Source organism: Papio anubis, chromosome 5, assembly GCF_008728515.1.
Source record: "Papio anubis isolate 15944 chromosome 5, Panubis1.0, whole genome shotgun sequence".
In the NCBI taxonomy this organism is placed as follows: Eukaryota; Metazoa; Chordata; class Mammalia; order Primates; family Cercopithecidae; genus Papio; species Papio anubis.
Genome location: NC_044980.1, coordinates 132,858,435 through 132,877,893, shown reverse-complemented (window position 1 = coordinate 132,877,893; position 19,459 = coordinate 132,858,435). Strand labels below are relative to the sequence as shown.

Sequence of the window (19,459 nt, the reverse complement as noted above, 5' to 3'; positions counted from 1 at the left end):
AATGGAAAAAAAAAATGATAGATACTAATAATTGGGGGGACACTAAAGAAATGACTCGCCAATTACTCCACAGTAAAGCCTATGCACACTGAACTTCTAATGGACTATTTACTGCCTCATACATAAATGAATGGACAAAGATTATCAGACATTGGAGGAAGGCCTCCAACATAAAAAATAGATCAAAACAAAACAGAGGAAGGAAAAAAACAATCTAAATGTCCAAGGAAAGAAAATGTCCAAGAAAAAACCAAGGTTTTTTTTTTTTTTTGCAGTTGTTTTAAATTTATGCTTTTGAAGTATGATGTAATACTGTGTAAGAAAAATTTAAAAGCTATATATTCAGCATGTCTCAACTTTCTTTAAAATAAATATGAAAAACAGATCAATAGAGCAGAATAAAGAGTCCTAAAACACATCCATACAGTACAGTCTTCTAATTTAACAGGCAGGCACCACTATAATTCAGAAAAGAAAAGGTAGTCTTTCCAATAAATAGTGCTGGATTAACTGGATATCCTTGTGTTGGGAGAAATGACCCTTGATCTCCATGCTCATACATAAAAAAATCCACAATATATCACAGAAAAAAAATCACAGCATATCATAGACTTACACAAAAGCTAAACTAATCAAGATTTTGGAAGAAAGTATACCAAATATTCATGACTTTTGCAGTATTTATGTTATGACCTAGAAGCTCTATTCTTAGAGAGATATATATAGAAGTGAAACAAGTGTGTAAGTCCACCAAAAGACTTACACAAGAATGTTCAAAGCAGCTTTATTTATAATAGTCCCAAACAGAAAGCTATCCAAATGTTAATCAACAGCAGAACAGATAAATTATTACATATTTATGCAGTAGAAAGTGACCCCAAAACAATAAATAAAAGAACTATTATTACATGAAACAACATGGATGAATCCCAGACACAATGGGTGAGCAAAAGAAGACAGACTCAACAGACTTCAACAATACTCTACTTAGTCTGTTTTGTGTTGCTATAAAGGACTGAGGCTGGGTAATTTATAAATAAAAGAGGTTTATTTTGGCTCATGGTTCTGCTGACTGTACAAGAAGCATAGTGCTGGCATCTGTATCTGGTGAGGCTCTCAGGTAGATTACAGTCATGGTGGAAGACAAAGGGTGAAGCAGGCACATCACATGATGAGAGTGGGGGGAGGTCCCAGACTCTTTTAAACAACCAGATCTCACTTGACTAATAGAGTGAGAACTCACTCATTAGCATAAAGAGGACACCAAGACATTCATGACGGATACACCCCCATGACCCAAACACCTCCCACCAACCCACCTCCAAAATTGGGGATCACATCCCAACATGAGATCTGGAGAGGACAAATATCCAAACCATATTATTCTGTTCCATTTATATGAGGTACAAGAAGAGCCAAAACAAATCTGTGGATACTGAAAAGAAAGATACCAAAATAAATCTATGAATACTGAGGAGAAGATACAAGAGAACCTTCAGGAATGATGGAAACGTTCTGTATCTGGAACTGAGTCATGTTTACATGAATACATATGAACGTATTGAGTTGTACATTAAGATTTTCAAACTTTATTGTAAGCTGTACAGTAACAGCAGACAGATATTTTCCTAGAAAAAAATATTTATTGTGGTTTTCCTTGGGTGCTGGAATTGTTGGCAATTTTTGTTACTTATACTCATCTGTATTTCTGAAAATTTCAAGAGAACCTATAGAGTCAGAAAAAAGATTAAGTTTTTTTAGTGCTTTCAGATATATATCCATTCTGCCTGCCATTTTTTAATAGCTAGAATGCCACTTTAGCTGGGCTCAGTGGCTCATGGTTATAATGCCAGTGACTTGAGAGGCTGAGGCAGGGGAATCACTTGAGACCAAGAGTTCAAGACTAGCCTGGGTAGGGTAACATAATGAAACCCTCTCCCCCCGCAAAAAAATTAGCAAGCTGTGGTGGTATACATAGTCCTAGCTGCTTGTGAGGCTGAGGTGGGAGGATCACTTCAGCCCAGGAGTCTGAGCTGCAGTGAGCTATGATCATGACACTACACTCTAGTCTGGGCAACAGAACAAGACCCTGTCTCTAAAAAAAAAAAGTTAAAATTAACAAATATTTTTTTAAATGCTGCTTTAAACCTCCTATTCACTTCTGATATACTAATTTGCCTTCTCATTACTTACCTTCTTCTTGTTAACAATCTACTCAAAATCTGCTCTTCACTGCTTTTTAAGGTGATTTTTGTAGTTGCAATTTTTTTTTTTTTTTTCCCACAAGACACTTTGGTTCTCTAAGGTCTTCAAATGTTTTCTTTCTGCTTCAAACCAAAAAGTCCCTTGGTTGGGTACCAGACTTGGGGTAAAAATAACAAATTATTTTGGTTACATACAGACTTCTCTATCTTGGAACCCTTCTTATTATCAAAGCCTAAAGCCATGCTTATCCTTATGTCCTTCAATTTATCTTTCTTGGTAACTCATAAAATTAAAGTTTAAAAACATGAGAGCAGGGCCAGGCACCATGGTTCACACCGGTAATCCTGGCACTTTGGGAGATCAAGGCAGGTGGATTGCTTGAGCCTAGGAGTTTGAGACCAGTGTGGGCAACATAGTGAGACCCTGTCTCTACAAAAAATAGGAAAATTAGCTGGGTGTGGTGGTGTACATCTGTAGTCCCAGCTACTTGGGGGAGGATGAAGTGGGGGAATCACTTGAGCCTGGGAGATTGAGGCTGAGGTGAGCCGTGATCATACCACGACACTTAAGCCTGGGAGACGGTGCAAGACCTTATCTCAAAAACAAAACAAAACAAACAAACAAAAACTATGAGAGCAGATCTTACCCTAGAGACCTCAGTGTCTTTTTTTTTTTTAACTCCCCATTAGCTGTTTTTTTAACAAGACCTTTATAAATAGATCACTTTACATTCTAAGTCCCTCAATACGTCTTGACTCTCACATCTATAATTTTGGGTGCGGTTTGTTCAGGTAAAACAAACAAACAAACAAACAAAAGTTTTAGAATTACTGGGCTGTTTGTTTGTTTGTTTATTTTTTGAGACAGAGTTTCACTTTGTCACCCAGGCTGGAGTGCAGTGGCCCGATCTCGGCTCACTACAACCTCCGCCTTCCGGGTTCAAGCGATTCTCCTTCTTCAGCCTCCAGAGCAGCTGGGATTACAGGTGTGCACCACCATGCCTGGCTAATTTTTGTAGTTTTAGTAGAGACGGGGTTTCACCATGTTGGCCAGGCTGGTCTTGAACTCCTGACCTCAGGTGATCCGCCTACCTCAGCCTCCCAAAGTGCTGGGATTACAGGTGTGAGCCACCACGCCTGGCCTAGAATTACTGAGTTTTATGCTGCCGTATCATCTCTGGTTTAGAGTTTTCATCAAATTTTGGCGTTGACATGTTAGTTTATTCCATTCACACAGCCATTTGTTCATCCATAAATACTTATGGGAGCATCAACTATTACCCAGTATTACTGGGTTCCAGGCGCTGTTGAGATAATGGTAAGCAAGAGACAGTTCCTATTCAGGGTATGACAGAGACAGACAATAACACCAGCAATTACAAAACCAAGCTAAGATAGAGGAAGCAGAGTGTACTGTAAGCTCAAAGTGGAGACAACTAATTACTCAGGGAAGTCGGAGAACGATTTTAGGAGAAGTGATGATCACATGACTAAGCATAAACAGAAATTCGTTACTCCAAATTTCATACTCTGCAGAGGCAACAATCTGTGCGATGTTTCAGAGAAAAAGCAGAGCACATTTGAGGAACTGACTAGGTTTTCATGCCTGAAGCACACTTCATAGGATGAGGCCAATGGGTCAGCTCATAAACAGCCTTGCTAAGAGCAGACTTCTAGGATTGCTGCATCTTCCTTTTCTATCGTTATTCTTTATTTCTTTTAAAATGATTCATGTAACTTTATGTTTGTTTGTTGAATACTATTGACAAACTTAATAATTCACTTATTTCATGATGTTTATTAAGTACCTACTACATATCAGGTCTAGAGCTGGGGATAAGAGGTAAAGAACTATAGCTGGCTTGCTCCTCTCCTTCAGTACTGCTATTAATAAAAATAAAATTATCATTTCAATTTGTCTGCTATTGCATCAGATGGAATATGCTGGAAGTTTTCCAAATTTTAAGGATATGGTAAAGGTAGTTTGACAGAATAGACAAAACTTACTTTGGGAGGTCCAGAAGGCATTTACCTCAAAGTGCTATACAATTTACTAAAACTGAAGTACAAGTAGAAGCCCAAATGACTTCCCAATTGGGAGAGTCATACTACACATACTTGTGAATGTACAGTGAGCAGAGGTAAGAAATGATGGTCTCAAATCTTAAACCCAAGGCCAAAGTCACAAGAATAAGCATTCCAGAACTGTAGGCCTTCTCCTAGGAAGAACTTGCTCCTGATATGGACACTTTAACACAGGAGCCCCAGGGGGATAGCAATAGCAGGGATTTATATTTTTAAAGATGGTAGCAGTGCTCCCAGTAACAGTGCAACACCAGGAGACCACTGATAGTTAGCATAACATAGACAAGATATTTCTTTTTATGACTTGCTCAGCATTTTAAACACATTTGCTAGGTATTGTCATTTCCTAAACTGCTCTTCTTTTAGGGACAGACTAGAGGAAGACAACCTGCAGTATTACTCCATTATTGTCCAAATACTGATTCTGGCCTCAACCTCCCAAATATTATTGGCCATCCCCTACCTCATTCACTATCTCTTGTTTGTCACAGAGTTTTACCAGGCCCTGAGCTATTCTCATATAGTCAATGAATGAATAAGTATTAGAACGTATCTTTTATATCAACATTTTGGCTGTGGCTTCAGAATAGCCCCTCTATGGAGTACAAAATGACACACAGCTCAGATATGGGACCTTTCGCCGAACAAGGGCATCAAAGTGCACATGGAAGGCAAAAACTAACAATGGATCATCTATCTCTGATAGATAGATGGCCTAGTGTGATGAAAAGGTTCACAGACTATCTTATTTTCCTCTCTCACAAAAAATATCTGATATAAAAACCACACACTGCTTTTATAACTGAGTTCATATGAAGCTAAAAATCTACAAACTATTTAGTAACATGGTTTGCTAATGCCATTCAGATAATTGCTTTAAGCCACTATCCCCAACATTAAGATAACACAAAGATGTAAGTATTCTCAACTTGTCCTGATAGATTAGGAACAGCAAATTCTGAAAAGTCATACCATACCTACGTTAATTATCCATAGTTCAGAATTATTAGAAAATATGACTACAGTCAATCTTGTCTCCCTCCAATATTAAAGTTGGTAGGTACATTTTAGCATTCTTCCAGACTTAGAGACTTTCTGAGGGAATCCAGAGAAGTTCACTTCAACAGAGTATAACATATCATCTGCTAAAACCTTTTTTCATAAAGCTTTCTGTAAAGAACCTCTGGTTGGATTCAGGGCTTGGTGCTCTGTAAAATATAACATTTATAAACAGCCCTGGGAAAAAATACATTACTACCTAAAAATATCAACAACTAAAATGACCTACCCTTAGCCACCAGGTATTGGTGTCCCATTCCTCCCTAATGTTTAGAGGGGACAGCCTTTCTTTTTATAGAGGGTCTATCCTTTTTTCTTATAAACTTTTTAATAAAGACATATTTTTAAGTAAAACCCCAAATAAATAAATAAAAACACCCTATCCTTTGAACGAGCAATTCTACCTTTAGGAATTTATCTTACAGATATATACTAGTGCCAGTCAGTATGCAAAAAAAAAAAAAAAAAAAAAAAAAAACCAACTTTATACATACGCATATATATTAAATATAATGTTCATCAATATGGGAATGGTTAAATAAACCATGGTATTTCCAATCCATGGAACTGCTGCTATACGACCCATCAGAAGAATAAGTTAGAACTACCTGTGCTGATATGAAAAAGTACCAACATGGTGGGAAAAAAGCAAATTGAAACACAGTGCATTCTATTACCCCATTTGGATTTAAAAATAAACTTCTATTTCTAAACCTGAATAGATCACACAGTTACACTAATGAATACAATTATTGATTAAACTGTACATTTATATTATACATACTTTTTTATACATATGTTATATTTAACAATGAAAGTTAAAACCCTTGCTAATTATCTTTAGGTAAAGTCATCATGTATGGTCCTCTGCAAAAGCCAGAGGACTTCCTAGATGCAGTACTCCCCTCTGCATTCAGCTTATGGAAGGGTCCCCACAGGTGAGCCTCAGTCCCTTGTCTAATGGATCCTGGCATTGTCAGCAAACCCTGATTATAATACCTTCCCCACATTGCTGGGACCTCCATATGGGAGAGGAGTACATCTAGCCTCACCCAACCACTCAGTTCAGGGACTCTGGTCAGTACCCCACCAACACTGCTATCTGAAAGCCAGTGGAGAAATGAAAGTTGGCTTCTCCTCAGAAAAATAGGGTAGGGATCTCTGAATTACATCTAGTCACTGGGACATATATGATAGCATTATAATTGGAACTTCAAATAGTCAACCCTCAAAGTGAGAATGGAGAGAAAATGGGGCCCAGCAAGAGAGAGGCTCAAAAGAGAGGGCAGCATTGAACAGAAGGGAAAGGAAAAGGAAAGAAAGCTGTTAACACAGAAAGTGACTTGGGGAATTGAAAGGAGAGGTTAGGGCATGGAGAGAGAGAAAAGGGAAAAACTCCGCCCCCTGCCAAGTTGAGAGGACACACTAGAAAGGGACAGGTCCATCCCTCCCAACAAGCCTGATAAGGCCACTTCCCAGGCCAGGTCCCCTGCCAGCCCGGCCCCTGAAAGACAGGCTCTGCCCGCCTCCTCCCAGAGCATTAGATTAGGCTTTGTGGGAAAGTTGGAATCTTGATGGTTTAGAAAGAGGCCCCTACAGCTTAATGTGCTGGCAATTTAACTAAGCGCTCCTGGTTCCTGATGAAATACCAAGCCAGCCCGGCTTTTCTCCATCATGAAAGCGCGCTCTCCTGACCCTCTGAGGGAGCAGCAGCTCAGTCAGCACTGCGGGGTGGCTCTTAATGGACAACAGTGAATTTCATATCAAACCAGGAAGTATCACTTGTACCTATCATGTGCTGCACCCTAAGAGACCATACAACCCAGGGCAGCTCACCCTCCCCCTTTCTTCTGTTTTCATAGGATTCTTAAAGGAATAGGCTTTACAGACAACGAAGATAGGAGAAAAAAAAATTCTAGATGATAGCTTCAGTTTCTATTATTAGCAACATCCACAAACAGTTCTCTACATGTGAAAGGAACTCAAAGTAGTTTGGGTTATTGATTAGTTTAAAAAAAAAAATAGCATCCCTCCTGCCCCCCAAGAAACATTTGAGTTTCCCAGGAGCATCTGAGTTTTCTAAGAGCACACTGGCACAGAAAGAACAATGTAACACAGCATCAATGAAGCCACACCCCTGGCAGAGGGCCTAGAATTTAACATAGTATCCAGCCTCACCACCACTCAGACCTTTTTTTGGCAAACTTCAGATCAAAACATCAGTGGTTTCATATTGCATTTACCTCTTGTTACCTCCTAGATTCTTCATTCTGTGGCCTTCCTAGTATCATAGAGCTACACAAGTTTTAGGAGAAAGACAGGATTGAAGGGGCCCTCTCTGAGGGCCTGCCTATTCCAAACCATCCTACCACCCATCTACTGCTGCCTGAAAAACTCACTATTAGTGAGTCATATCTTTGGGTAAAGGCCGTATTGCCCCAAGTGGGATATGTGCAACTTGGGGAACATGGACAAACAACTTCAATAGTTTATACCTTCTATTTGTGACAGGTGATATAGTAGCTATCAGTTTAAGGCAATGATATTGTTTCCCTTTTAAACAAATTTTAAGATTTTAAAAAATGGGTCAACTTTAAGAAAAATGTTAAACAACAGTACAGATGACATAAAGATATGACAAAAATCATGTAGAGGAACAAAAATGAAGTGTGAAAAACACTAGGGTTTCCACTTTCAAGACCCTCCCTTTAAATACAACTACCTGGCCGAAGGTGATGTCACACACTTTGGGAAGCTGAGGCAGGAGGATCCCTTCAGGCTAGGACTTTGAGAACAGCCTAGTCAACATAGCAAGACCTAGTCAGCATAGCAAAAAATACAGACGGGGTCCTGCTATGTTGCAGTGGCAGTGGCCCCCGTGGCTCTTGCAGGTGCAGCAGCTCATGCAGCAGTATTGCTTGAGCTCAGGAGTTCGAGACCAGCCTGGGCAACATAGTGAGACTCCCATTTCTATAAAATAAAAATAAAAAATTAACCAGGCACAGTGGCACGTGCCTGTAGTCCTAGCTATTCAGGAGACTGAGGTGGGAAGATCGTTTGAGCCCAGGAGTTTGAGCCTGCACTGAGCTATGATCATGCCATGCACTCTAGGCTGGCAGACTGTCTCTAAATCAAAATAATAATCAGTAAATAAATACAATTATTCCTCATTAGTTTCTCACATAGCCACCACCAGACATTAAAGGTCACCAAAAATTCAACAAAGTTAGCAGAGCCAGAAGGGTGCAGAAACTGTAATCAAAGATTAGACTGGCCTTAGAGAGGGTGGTGTTGGGGAGGGAAGGCTGTTAGTGGGGAAGAGGCGGAAGGGTAAAATCTGGAGTGTCCAGGAAGTTAGTGGCAGCAGGAAAGCACTAAGTATTTGACTTAACAATAAGGGCTCACGGAACAGGCACATTCTTACAAATGTCCCTCTCTTCACACACTTTCTCCCCAACTGATTCTGCCCAAGATTCTGAAACTGAAACTGACCGGTAAAGTACTGCATGCAGCATTAAACGTTTAATGTGGCAGAAGTCTAGCACCATTTCCCAGGTCTTCCTCTCCCCAAATGTCTTTGTAGTTCAACTGTTTCCCATCCCTACTTTTCTCTGAATAAGCAGCATGCCTAGATAGTTTTCAGTTATGATGTTTTCTGAGCCAATGCTCTTGAGACTGGCTAATAATTCTTTAGCACAAATAATCAGGAAACTAGTGACAGGCACCTCTGAATAAGGCATTTACTCTTCAGTGAGTAAATCAGGTAGATCAAACCCTCCTCCCACCATGACCATCAATATTCTCCCTTAAACCATTTAATGAAAAGAGTTCAGAAAAATATAAATCATCTGTTGTTTTTGGCAAAGTCATACCACAAGCTTGCTGCCCACAGAGAATGGATTCAAATCATTTGTCTCCTTTGCTTTAGATGTGAGGACCTATCCAGTTTCCAAGATCTGGCTTTGAGGCCTAAATCAATAATAATATTCCGCATACATCTCCTAAAAGCTACAAAGGAATCATTCCAAGCTCACTTCCTTTTGAAGATTCCTTTGTGTAGTGCCCAAAGTGGTGTGAACCTTTTTGGTTGTAAAGTGGGAGGGTCAACTTGTGTTCAATTCCCTTGCTTTATACTGCTGCTGTTTAATTGCTGACTCCCATTTTATAGCCAAGCCAATTAGTAGCCTTGGCCAAGCCTGAGGAGCTTGGAAGCCTGAAACATGGCACTCAGCTAAGCCTACAGAAAACAGAAAGCCTTTTCTGTCAGAATTTCCCTCATGAGAGAGAGCCTGACCTGGCCAACAAATGTCAGAAGTCTAAAAGATGGATGTTGTAGTTCAGTACGTAGTGTCCCTGGGCACATCAGCAAACACTTGAATCCTACTACATTGAGCGACAGGACCGGCGGCCTGACACAGGTGAGGGAAATTTTAAAAGATGACTATTTCACTCCTCATCCAATTTAGTGAGCAATATTACTCCCTTTCATCTCTGACCGGCTTAATAACTAACTCCTCTGAGGGCTGTGACACTTTCTGATAATACTCTTGCTGTTAAAAAGGATGCTGGGTCAAAGGCTAACAGTCCCACAGCCTTCTGTGTTACTGATTTACTCCAGGCACTCCAAAAAAAAAAAAAAAACAAGACCAGTTTAACAGAGAATAAAAGGAAAAAGAATGAGGCTGGGCGCGGTGACTCACATCTGTAATCCCAGCACTTTGGGAGGCTGAGGCGGATGGATCACCTGAGGTCAGGAGTTCAAGACCAGCCTGGCCAACATGGTGAAACCCCGTCTCTACTAAAAATACAAAAAATTAGCTGGGTGTGGTAGTGCACGCCTATAGTCCCAGCTACTCGGGAGGCTGAGGCACGAGAATCGTTTGAACCTGTGAGGCAGAGGTTGCAGTGAGCTGAGATCGTGCCATTGCACTCCGGCCTGGGAGACAGAGCAAGACTCTGTCTCAAAAGAAAAAAAAAAAAGAAAAAGAAAAGAGAGAAAAAAAAGAGAGTGAACAATCTGAGCTTTACTATTTATATATGAAATACAAACAGGAATTTAGTTAGCCTCAGGCTTCCAGATTTCTACTTTTATTTTTGAGACAGAGTCTCCCTCTGTCTCCCAGGCTGGAGTGCAGTGGCACGATCTTGGCTCATTGCAACCTCTGCCTCCTGGGTTCAAGCAATTCTTGTGCCTCAGCCTCCCGACTTAGCTGGGATTATAGGCGTACGCTACCACGCCCAGCTAGTTTTTGTAATTTTAGTAGAAACAGGGTTTCACCATGTTGGCCAGGCTGGTCTCGAACTCCTGGCCTCAAGCAATCCACCCACCTCGGCCTCTCAAAGTGCTGAGATTACAGGTGTGGGCCACTGTGCCCGGCTATTTTTTTTTTTTAAGCGACAAGGTCTCATTCTGTCTTCCAGGCTAGAGTGTGGTGGCGTGACCATAGTTCATTGCAGCCTCAAACTCCTGGGCTCCAGTGATCCTCCTGCCTTAGCCTCCTGAGTAGCTAGGATTACAGGCACATACCACATGCCCAGCTAATTTTTAAAATTTTTTTTGTAGCAATGGGGGTCTCCTTGTGTTGTTCAGGCTGGTCTTGAACTCCTGGGCTCAAGCGATCCTCTTGCCTCAGCATCCCAAAGTGCTAGGATTACCACGCCGGGCCTCAGATCTTGATTACAGGCTGATTAGTAGCCAAGCCCATAAAGCCCCAGGAAAAACAAAACAAAACAAAAAAACAAAAAAACAAAGCCAGCAAAAAGGCCAGGCATGGTGGCTTATGCCTATAATCCCAGCGCTTTGGGAGGCTGAGGCAGGCAGATCGCTTGAGCCCAGGAGTTGGAGGTAAGCCTGGGCAATATGGCAAAGCTCCAACTCTACAAAAACACACAAAAAATTAGCTAGGTGTGGTGGTGCAGGCCTGTAGTCCCAGCTACTCAGAAGACTGAGGCAGGAGGATGGCTTGAGCCCAGGAGGCAGAGGTTGCAGTGAGCTGAGATCACACCACTGCACTCCAGCCCAGGCAACAGAGCCAGACTCTGTCTCAAAAAAATTTAAAAAACCAAACACGCAAAAAGGCCTTAGATAGCCAGGCATGGTCGCCTGTAGTCCCAGCTACTCACAGGGTTGAGGTGGGAGGATCACTTGAACCCAGGAGTTACAGACCAACCTGGGCAACACAGCAAGCCCTGTTTCTGGAAAAAAAAAAAAAAAAAAAAAAAAAGGAAGGCCTTGAATAAGGCTTTCCCAAAAATTTAGAACTTCAAACTCTTTTAAAAAACTTTTGGCCGGGCGCGGTGGCTCAAGCCTGTAATCCCAGCACTTTGGGGGGCCGAGACGGGCGGATCACGAGGTCAGGAGATCGAGACCATCCTGGCTAACCCGGTGAAACCCCGTCTCTACTAAAAAATACAAAAAACTAGCCGGGAGTAGTCCCAGCTACTCGGGAGGCTGAGGCAGGAGAATGGCGTAAACCCGGGAGGCGGAGCTTGCAGTGAGCTGAGATCCGGCCACTGCACTCTAGCCTGGGCGACAGAGCGAGACTCCGTCTCAAAAAAAAAAAAAAAAAAAAACTTTTATCACATCTCAAAATATACCATTCATCCAAGAAGTAAAATATTCTGCCTTGGAGGAGCTCAAATTTCATATAAGCCTCTCATTAATTCTCCTCGGTACCTCTGTGAGGAGGTACTGACCCGCATTCAAGGTCAAAGAAAGTTTCTGTGCCAAGAAAGGAGTGCCCTGATCAAGGCCTTAGTTGACTAAAGGTGAGCTCAAAATGCTCCAGCCCATATCCCAGCCCTGCCTTTCACCTCAGCCCAGTTCCCCTTAAGAAAGAGCGTTTCTGTTAAAGCCCAGCCCTGTTGTTTATTATAGCTTGTATTTAGGGAAACACACTAACATTTGTTTCCTGACAGTAAAGTCTTAAGTTCTCTACCAATGGGAAAACTTACGGGGGTGGCAGGGGTGAATGAAAGCGGAAAATTTCCAAAAACTTTTGGCCTTCTTAACTGCCCTGACAGCACATAGTTATTTTGTTTGGGAAAGGAGGGGGTGGACCGTTTCTTTCCAAAGGAACCACAATTAGTTGGTCACCTCAAATATTATCAAAGAGATCTGGAAAATAGTTACTTTTCTAAATTTTTTAATGTGGTCAAGACATCTGATTTCCAGCGATTCTTAATATTACACGCTCCTGCAAAGCCCCTTAAAAATCACTATCATAATCTCTACCACTCAGCAGGAACACAGGGAGAGAAAACTACTCTGGCCTTTTACACACTTCGGGGCTTCTTTTACAGAGAATGACTTCACTGATCTGATTGGAAGTCCCGTTTCCCCAGGTCTCAACCTGGATTTGTCCTCCTTTGAGTGCTGCACTGGTTTCTATATTTACGCACAAACCAGCTGCGGCCATCTTCCTTCACAATTTCCAAACCTGCCTTTTACTGTACAGGATCCCTGGAGGTACAATTCTGTTTTCTGGAGTCAAAGAAATACAAAATAAATTTCACTACCTCCTAGAAAACAGACGCTGGTAAATTTCAATATAAAATAGACAGTTCTTGAACCCAGGAGGCAAAGGTTGCAGTGAGCCGAGATCTCAACACTGCACTCCAGCCTGGGCGACAGAGCAAGACTCTGTCTCAAAAATAAACAAATAAATAAAATAAAATAGACAGCTGTGTATTTTTTTGGTCATAGCACCAATAAATTTCAGGGCTGGGAAAAATCATAAATTACTAAAGCATTCTTTTTCATATAACCAAAATATATTTTTCCTGTTGCTCATGAAATTAAGACAAAATGGCTAACAGGCAGCCTTACACTGAGAAACTCAAAGCTGGTAGGAAAGGACTAGAGATTTTTTTTTTTTTTTTTTTTTTTGAGACAGAGTCTCGCTCTGTCGCCCAGGCTGGAGTGCAGTGGCGCAGTCTCGGCTCACTGCCCGCTCTGCCTCCCGGGTTCACGCCATTCTCCTGCCTCAGCCTCCTGTGTAGCTGGCACTACAGGCGCCCACCACCACGCCCGGCTTATTTTTTGTATTTTTAGTAGAGACGGGGTTTCACCGTGTTAGTCAGGATGGTCTCGATCTCCTGACCTCGTGATCCGCCCGCTTTGGCCTCCCAAGGTGCTGGGATTACAGGCGTGAGCCACCGCGCCCGGCCAGGACTAGAGATCTTTGATCTACAATTAATAAATAGTATGGGACTCCTTTCAGCTCACCCAGTGCCCCATATGAATGTTTTCAATGCTGGTTCTCCTTTAATAACTTCCCCCTATTAAATCTCTTACCAGTCATTTGGGGTTTGGATTTCACGTAGGTATAAGAGGTGTTTGTAAGACACTCTGAAACCTCTGAAGGGCAAAGTGTTGTGGACGCTATAACCTCCCTGCATACTGAGGGGGGCATAGCTCTCAACCAGTCATTAAATCCAGTCAAATGAGATACTCGAAAATGAGCTGCCCTTGGGTGGGTCCTTTCATAAGAAGGAATTCAGAAAAGAAAAAAAAAAAAAAATCTGCTAACATGATTACCCCACAAAGTTTACATGTATCATATTGTATAAATCTATAAATATGTACAATTATTTTTTGTTAAATTTTCAAAGATCTGCCAACAACGGATGAAGAAGGCACCTGGCTGCCTGAGCCCCTACCCTTGTCGGTTACAAGTATTTCATAAGCAGGGTTCGAGGCATCCCATCAGAGAAGAGTGTTGTCACCTTTCTGCCAGAATGTCACACCAACTTCCTCAGTGTTGCCCTCACACCAACTTCCTCAGTGTTCCCCCTACCCCAATCTAGCCAACGTTTCAATGGCTCCCCACAGCACACAGTGCCTCTCAGCTGGGCACTCAAGGGTGCTTTCCTAACCCTCCCTAACCTAATTCTCCAAAGTTTTTCTCCCCCTAAAACAGCCCAGCAGACGGTCCAGTTAGTCCCCAAATCGTTTTTCCTCATGGTCTCCTTCCCCAGGGGTCCTCCCCTCCTTCTCTCCCCGCTGCAACCTCCACTGCTACCGGGAGATTAGTTCCCACCCGTCAGGACCCCGCTCAGATTTCACTTCCTCCAACAGGTCGGCTCAGATCCCAATCCACGGCTCTCAACAGCAGCCGGGATTCCTTTCCCCCGCAACGCCTTCTCTGAACACCCCGGCCTCCGAGGGCCGGCTTCGCGTCCCCTAGTTACTTCCAGTCACTAGTTACTTCCGCTCCGCTCCCACCCGCGGGACTCGCGACCGGCCCCCTGCCCCCGGCTGGCCCAGCTCGGAACATGCAGAGCAGCGCTTCAGAAATCGCAGCCCAAGGCAAGAAAATCCAGAAGCCTCCTGCGGACGTCCCCCGGGACGGGGTGTGGCAAGCCCCGCTCCGAGCCCGCCGACTCCTCGTGAGACTAGAACCGCAGCGACGCGGAGCCCCTGTGAGTCCACCGCCTGGACGCGCGGCGCGGCGACCAGGAGCCTCAGAGTAGCTGCGGGGCGCCAGGAGGGATCCAGCTGGCGGCAGCCGTTTCCCTGCCTCCCTGCCCCTCCCCAGGGGCTGCGCGAACCCCTGCCTGAAACCGGCCCGCCTGGGTGCCAGCCAGTTCTCAGGGCGCTCTCCCGGGAGCCCGGGTACGCGCACATCCCGGGACGCGCCCTGTCCGCGCCTGATCCCCGCCCTGGTCCCAGCTGGGTCGGGCCAGGTTCGCCACACCTCACCTCTCCTCTCCACGAACCGACTGGATAACGGTCGGGTCTGGACCTGAAGAGCCGGGACCAGCCCGCAGTAGACTCGCCGCACCTGTCTCGGAGCGAGTGAGGAGCAGCCCGGCGCCTGACGTCACGGCCGCCCCCAGTGCCGCGAACCGGGAATCACCTGATCACCCTGGCAACGCGCGCGGGGCGGGGCGAGGCGAGGCGGGCGTCACAGCACGAGCCCCGCCTCCAACTGCTCAGCCTCCAAGTGCCGCCGGAAGCGCTGTGCTGCAGTCGGCGCCACCGGGACGTGAGGTTGCTCCGTGGCTTCCCAAGCGGGCCTCCCAGCTGATATGGATACTTGGAACTCCCCCAGGCGTCCCCCTCAGGTTGGATAGGTTCTCCGAGACTCCACCCGACACTCCAACTCCGCTAGTTCAGGCGTCTGGGAGGCAAGACCAGCGTCCATGTGGGACCCTGCTCAGTGCGTGGCGTGAGGGGTTGGCTGTGGGCTGCTGCCTCCTCGTGTCTTGTTGGTCCAGACCCATCTTGGTTTGGAGGCTTACTTCCCGAGCTGTACCTCAGAGGAATGGGGCTGAGGCTGATAACTGGATTGCTCTCTGGCTACTTTTCCCCATAATCCTTGCAACAAGTAGTCCTGCCAGTACTTTAGAGTGTAATGAGACTTCATTCACAATAGGAGGGGGAAGGGGGACAGAACCTTCTGTCCTGAAGGTTTCCTTCTTCTATTCCAACAGGAAGAGAAGTTACCGAAAAGCTCCCAGAGCAAGCCCTAGAACGAGCTTGCAAGTCCTACTTGCAAACAAATTTTTATTTCTTATTTTAGAAATTGATTTTCTCTCCAGATTCCTCCCCTTGCTTGCTATTAGGTTGGTGCAAAAGTAATTGTGGTTTTTGCTTTTTTTTTTTTTAATGGCAAAAACAGCAATTACTTTTGCACCACTCTAATATAATGATATGCCTACAACCTTTGTTACTCTCTAGGCTTCCCAGATAGACCATCAGCTTCGAAATGAAAATTTAACATCCCCAGGAGGTCTCAGTGTGAGAGTCACTGCCTATTTCACACCTTCACTACTTGCTGACTTTCATCTCAGTTTTACTCTCCTCATCCCTGCACTGCCAAGAAGGTTTCATATATATTGAAACCTTCCCTTTCAGAGTGTAGGATCTTAGACCAAGAAATTAGTTTATAATCAACTTCTTGTAAGTATCTTTTAGTGTCAGGCAATGGGCCATGGGCAGATTGATTGCGATGTGGTCCTCGAAGATCAAACGTGTATGGGTGGTATGTCTCACATTCAAGTACAACTTGTACTGTTTATTATGACTTAATCATTGTATTTAAGTGGCACTTTTTTATTTCCATACTTAAAAAAATAAATGTATATAAGTGGGAAAGAAGACAGCTGTGAAAGGTAGAGAAGAATCATGGCTCTAGACAGAACTGTACTAATAGGAGAGAAGAGATTGAAAATGTGAGCCCGGGTCCCAAGGAGCACAGAAGCATGGTCAGGAGGTTTGCTGGGAACAGGACAGAGGCAGCCAGGCCTGAGGTGTTTGGCAGATCTGAGAAGGGCAGGGATAGAGGGTGAGGGGAGGAGTTGGGCCAGAATGAGACTTGAGGGATTCAATGGAAGGTGAAAGTGCTGGGAAGGGAGGAGGGATTGGAAAGAAAGAAGTCGGCAGTGGTTTGGGAAGGGGTTGCTGAAAGGGAAGGCAGGGTAAATAGAGACCCAGGAAAGGGTGCAAAGAGCATTAAGAGAAGGGAGGCTGAGAGTCTACAAAAGGGAGGACGGAGAGGGAGGAAGAAGCAGGTGGGAGACTCTGGGGCAGCAAACATCTCAGAAACAGGCAGTAGTTGGTGTCCTTCAGAGGCTGTTGGAGAAGAGCAGTATTGTCTGTTCACCTCTAAAGAGTGAAGGTCATCCATGCGCACCCCAAACTATCTTTGGACCATCCGAGGGCAAGAGCCACCCTTTGCAGAGAACTAATGCAGAGGGAAGAGCAGAAATAGGCATGTCCATAACTACACCTTGATAGGATTCATCAAGACAGTCAGGCTTTTTGGCTGGATGGTTTTTCAGGCCTGTGGTACATGCCTCTGTGCCTCTAATCTGGGCAGGGCAAGGTGAGGATGAAGTGGAAGGTAGGGGTAATTCCCTTAGAAGGGAGGCGAGCTTGTCATGGTAGCTGGGTCATATGGAGGCTGTGCTGGGGGAGAAAAGATGCTAGGACACATTCTCAGTAAGGTCCCTGACCACTACTCCCCTTTTACTGAGTTGGTAGGGTGAGGGCATAACCATCGAAGGAAAAATAGAACATTCCTCACCCCCACCTCCATATCCACACTGAGGAAAGTGTTAACATGTGGGTAAAAACTTGAAGAGTGTTGCTGACAGCATTCAAGAACAGAGATGAGGCCAAGGAATGCATCTCCCATGGCTCTTTTCTATGATTTTGACCTCAGGTCCCAGGACTAAGCAGCAGGCCAGTTGTAGAAGTTGCTGGAGTTTCATCAGGTTTCTTCACAACAGCAGTGTGGGTTTCCATTCCTGGAAATAAAAGAAAAATGTCAGGGTACAAGGTCCTGGCCAAGCATATTTGCTGTGAAAGTCCATTAGTCACAGAAGTTACAATGAATTTTCAGTATTTGTTCATTCGGGAGAACTGTCCAAGGACTGTGGAGGCAATGTGGAGGCAACATGGTGCAGTGATTGGGAGCCTGTGTTCTGAGATTTATCCATTTTGTGAACTTGGCCAAGTTACTCACCTTTTTTGAGTCTCTGCCTAATCTGTAAAATAGAGATGATAATATCTACCTCACAAGACTATCATAAACTTTAGGTGAATTCCAGGGCAAAGAAAGAGAACCCAGATTCATAATGTTTTGTAAAGGGCCATTTTTTAAACCATTGTATTTAAACCAGAGGACAAGAACACTTGTTCTCTGAACAATTGGATGAAAGAATGTTTCTTGGATGCCTCATGTACTCTCAAGGCTGATGGATACAGAAGGAGTATGTGCCCTGGCTTGGTCAGGCATCCGATTTCCGATGGGAAGATAAGACAGTGTGAGACCTTGCCAGGCTGCTGTGAAATTGAATAAACTATGTCATGTCCTTCCGTGCCCGCAGCGTTCATGGAAAGAGGGGCCATGCTAGCTGCATTGGCTAAGGTGGGATACATGAAAGGAAGGGTTTGGAGCAGAGCCTTGAAAGATAGGCAGGATTGGCCAGGCACGGTGGCTCACGCCTGTAATCCCAGCACTTTGGAAGGCCGAGGCGGGTGGATCACTTGAGGTCAGGAGTTTGAGACCAGCCTAGCCAACATGGTGAAACTCCATCTCTACTAAAAGTACAAAAATTAGTTGGGCATTATGGCGCATGCCTGTAATCCCAGCTGCTCAGGAGGCTGAGGCAGAAGAATCGCTGGAACCCAGGAGGCAGAGGTTGCAGTGAGCCAAGATTGTGCCACTGCACTCCAGCCTGGGCAACAGAGCGAGACTCCATCACAGAAAAACAAAACAAAACAAAACAAAAAAACAAAACAAAAACAAAAAAGATAGGATTTGGAGAGGTGGTAGGTGAAGAAAACATTCTGGGTCAGGGCAGTGATCTGAGCACGTGGGGCAGGGGTTCAGTAAATGTTTACTGGCTAGATGAATGAATGAATGAATGAGCAAAGATAATAATGAAATTATCAGCATAGTGTAAGATCAGCCATGCTTTGTTGAATGAATGGATGCATGATTAAACAAAAAAAGCAAAGACAATGAAATTAGATAATAGTGGGCATAGCTGTAAGACCAGCCTAACTGAACTGTGGAAATTGGGGAGTTGTGGGAAATAAGATAGAGATGGAGCTGACTGTGGGAGAGCTTTTGAGACAGTAGAATCTTCTGGGAGGATCATGGAGTCTGGATCCAGAGGGACAGGATTGCATTTGGACTCCATCACCACATATTGACCATGTGACTTTGAGTGAGTTACTTAATCTCTCTATGCATTGGTTTCCTCGTCCAAAAAATATAGGAATAAGATTGCTATCTGCTTTATAGTGTCATTTTGAAGATGAACTAAGAAACCTATGGAATGTAAGCATGGTGCCCGGCCCATTGTAAATGCCTTAAACTTAGTTTTTATTATTAGTATTAGTTTACTATTAGTATTAGTATTAAAGACTGAGCAGATGAGAATAGATTCAATATGAAAACTTAGGGAACCACTGAAGTTCCTTGAAGTGGGAAATGAGAATGGAATGCAGTGTCTGGGAAGAATCACTTGGCAGCTGTATTCAGGCTGGGTCAGAAGGCAATGGTGTAGCCCCAAAGGGTGAAGAAGGGCTGACCAGGGACTAGAAGCAGCCCCTCCTGAAAATGAGAAAGCCTGTCCACTTGCTGGTACATGGC

General features: G+C 43.9%; 1 protein-coding gene across 11 annotated transcripts in view; it reads right to left on the bottom strand.

Annotated features, from left to right (window-relative positions):
* CYSTM1 (cysteine rich transmembrane module containing 1) overlaps positions 1–19,459 on the bottom strand; it is a 76,877-nt gene that overhangs the window by 50,592 nt on the left and 6,826 nt on the right. For 6 of the 11 annotated variants that reach the window (XR_004184007.1, XR_002522755.2, XR_002522756.2 and 3 more), the window contains one exon: positions 15,052–17,603. The gene's annotated coding sequence lies outside the window, so the exon portion shown is untranslated. The other 5 variants (XR_004184008.1, XR_004184009.1, XR_004184006.1 and 2 more) reach the window with 5 other exon arrangements.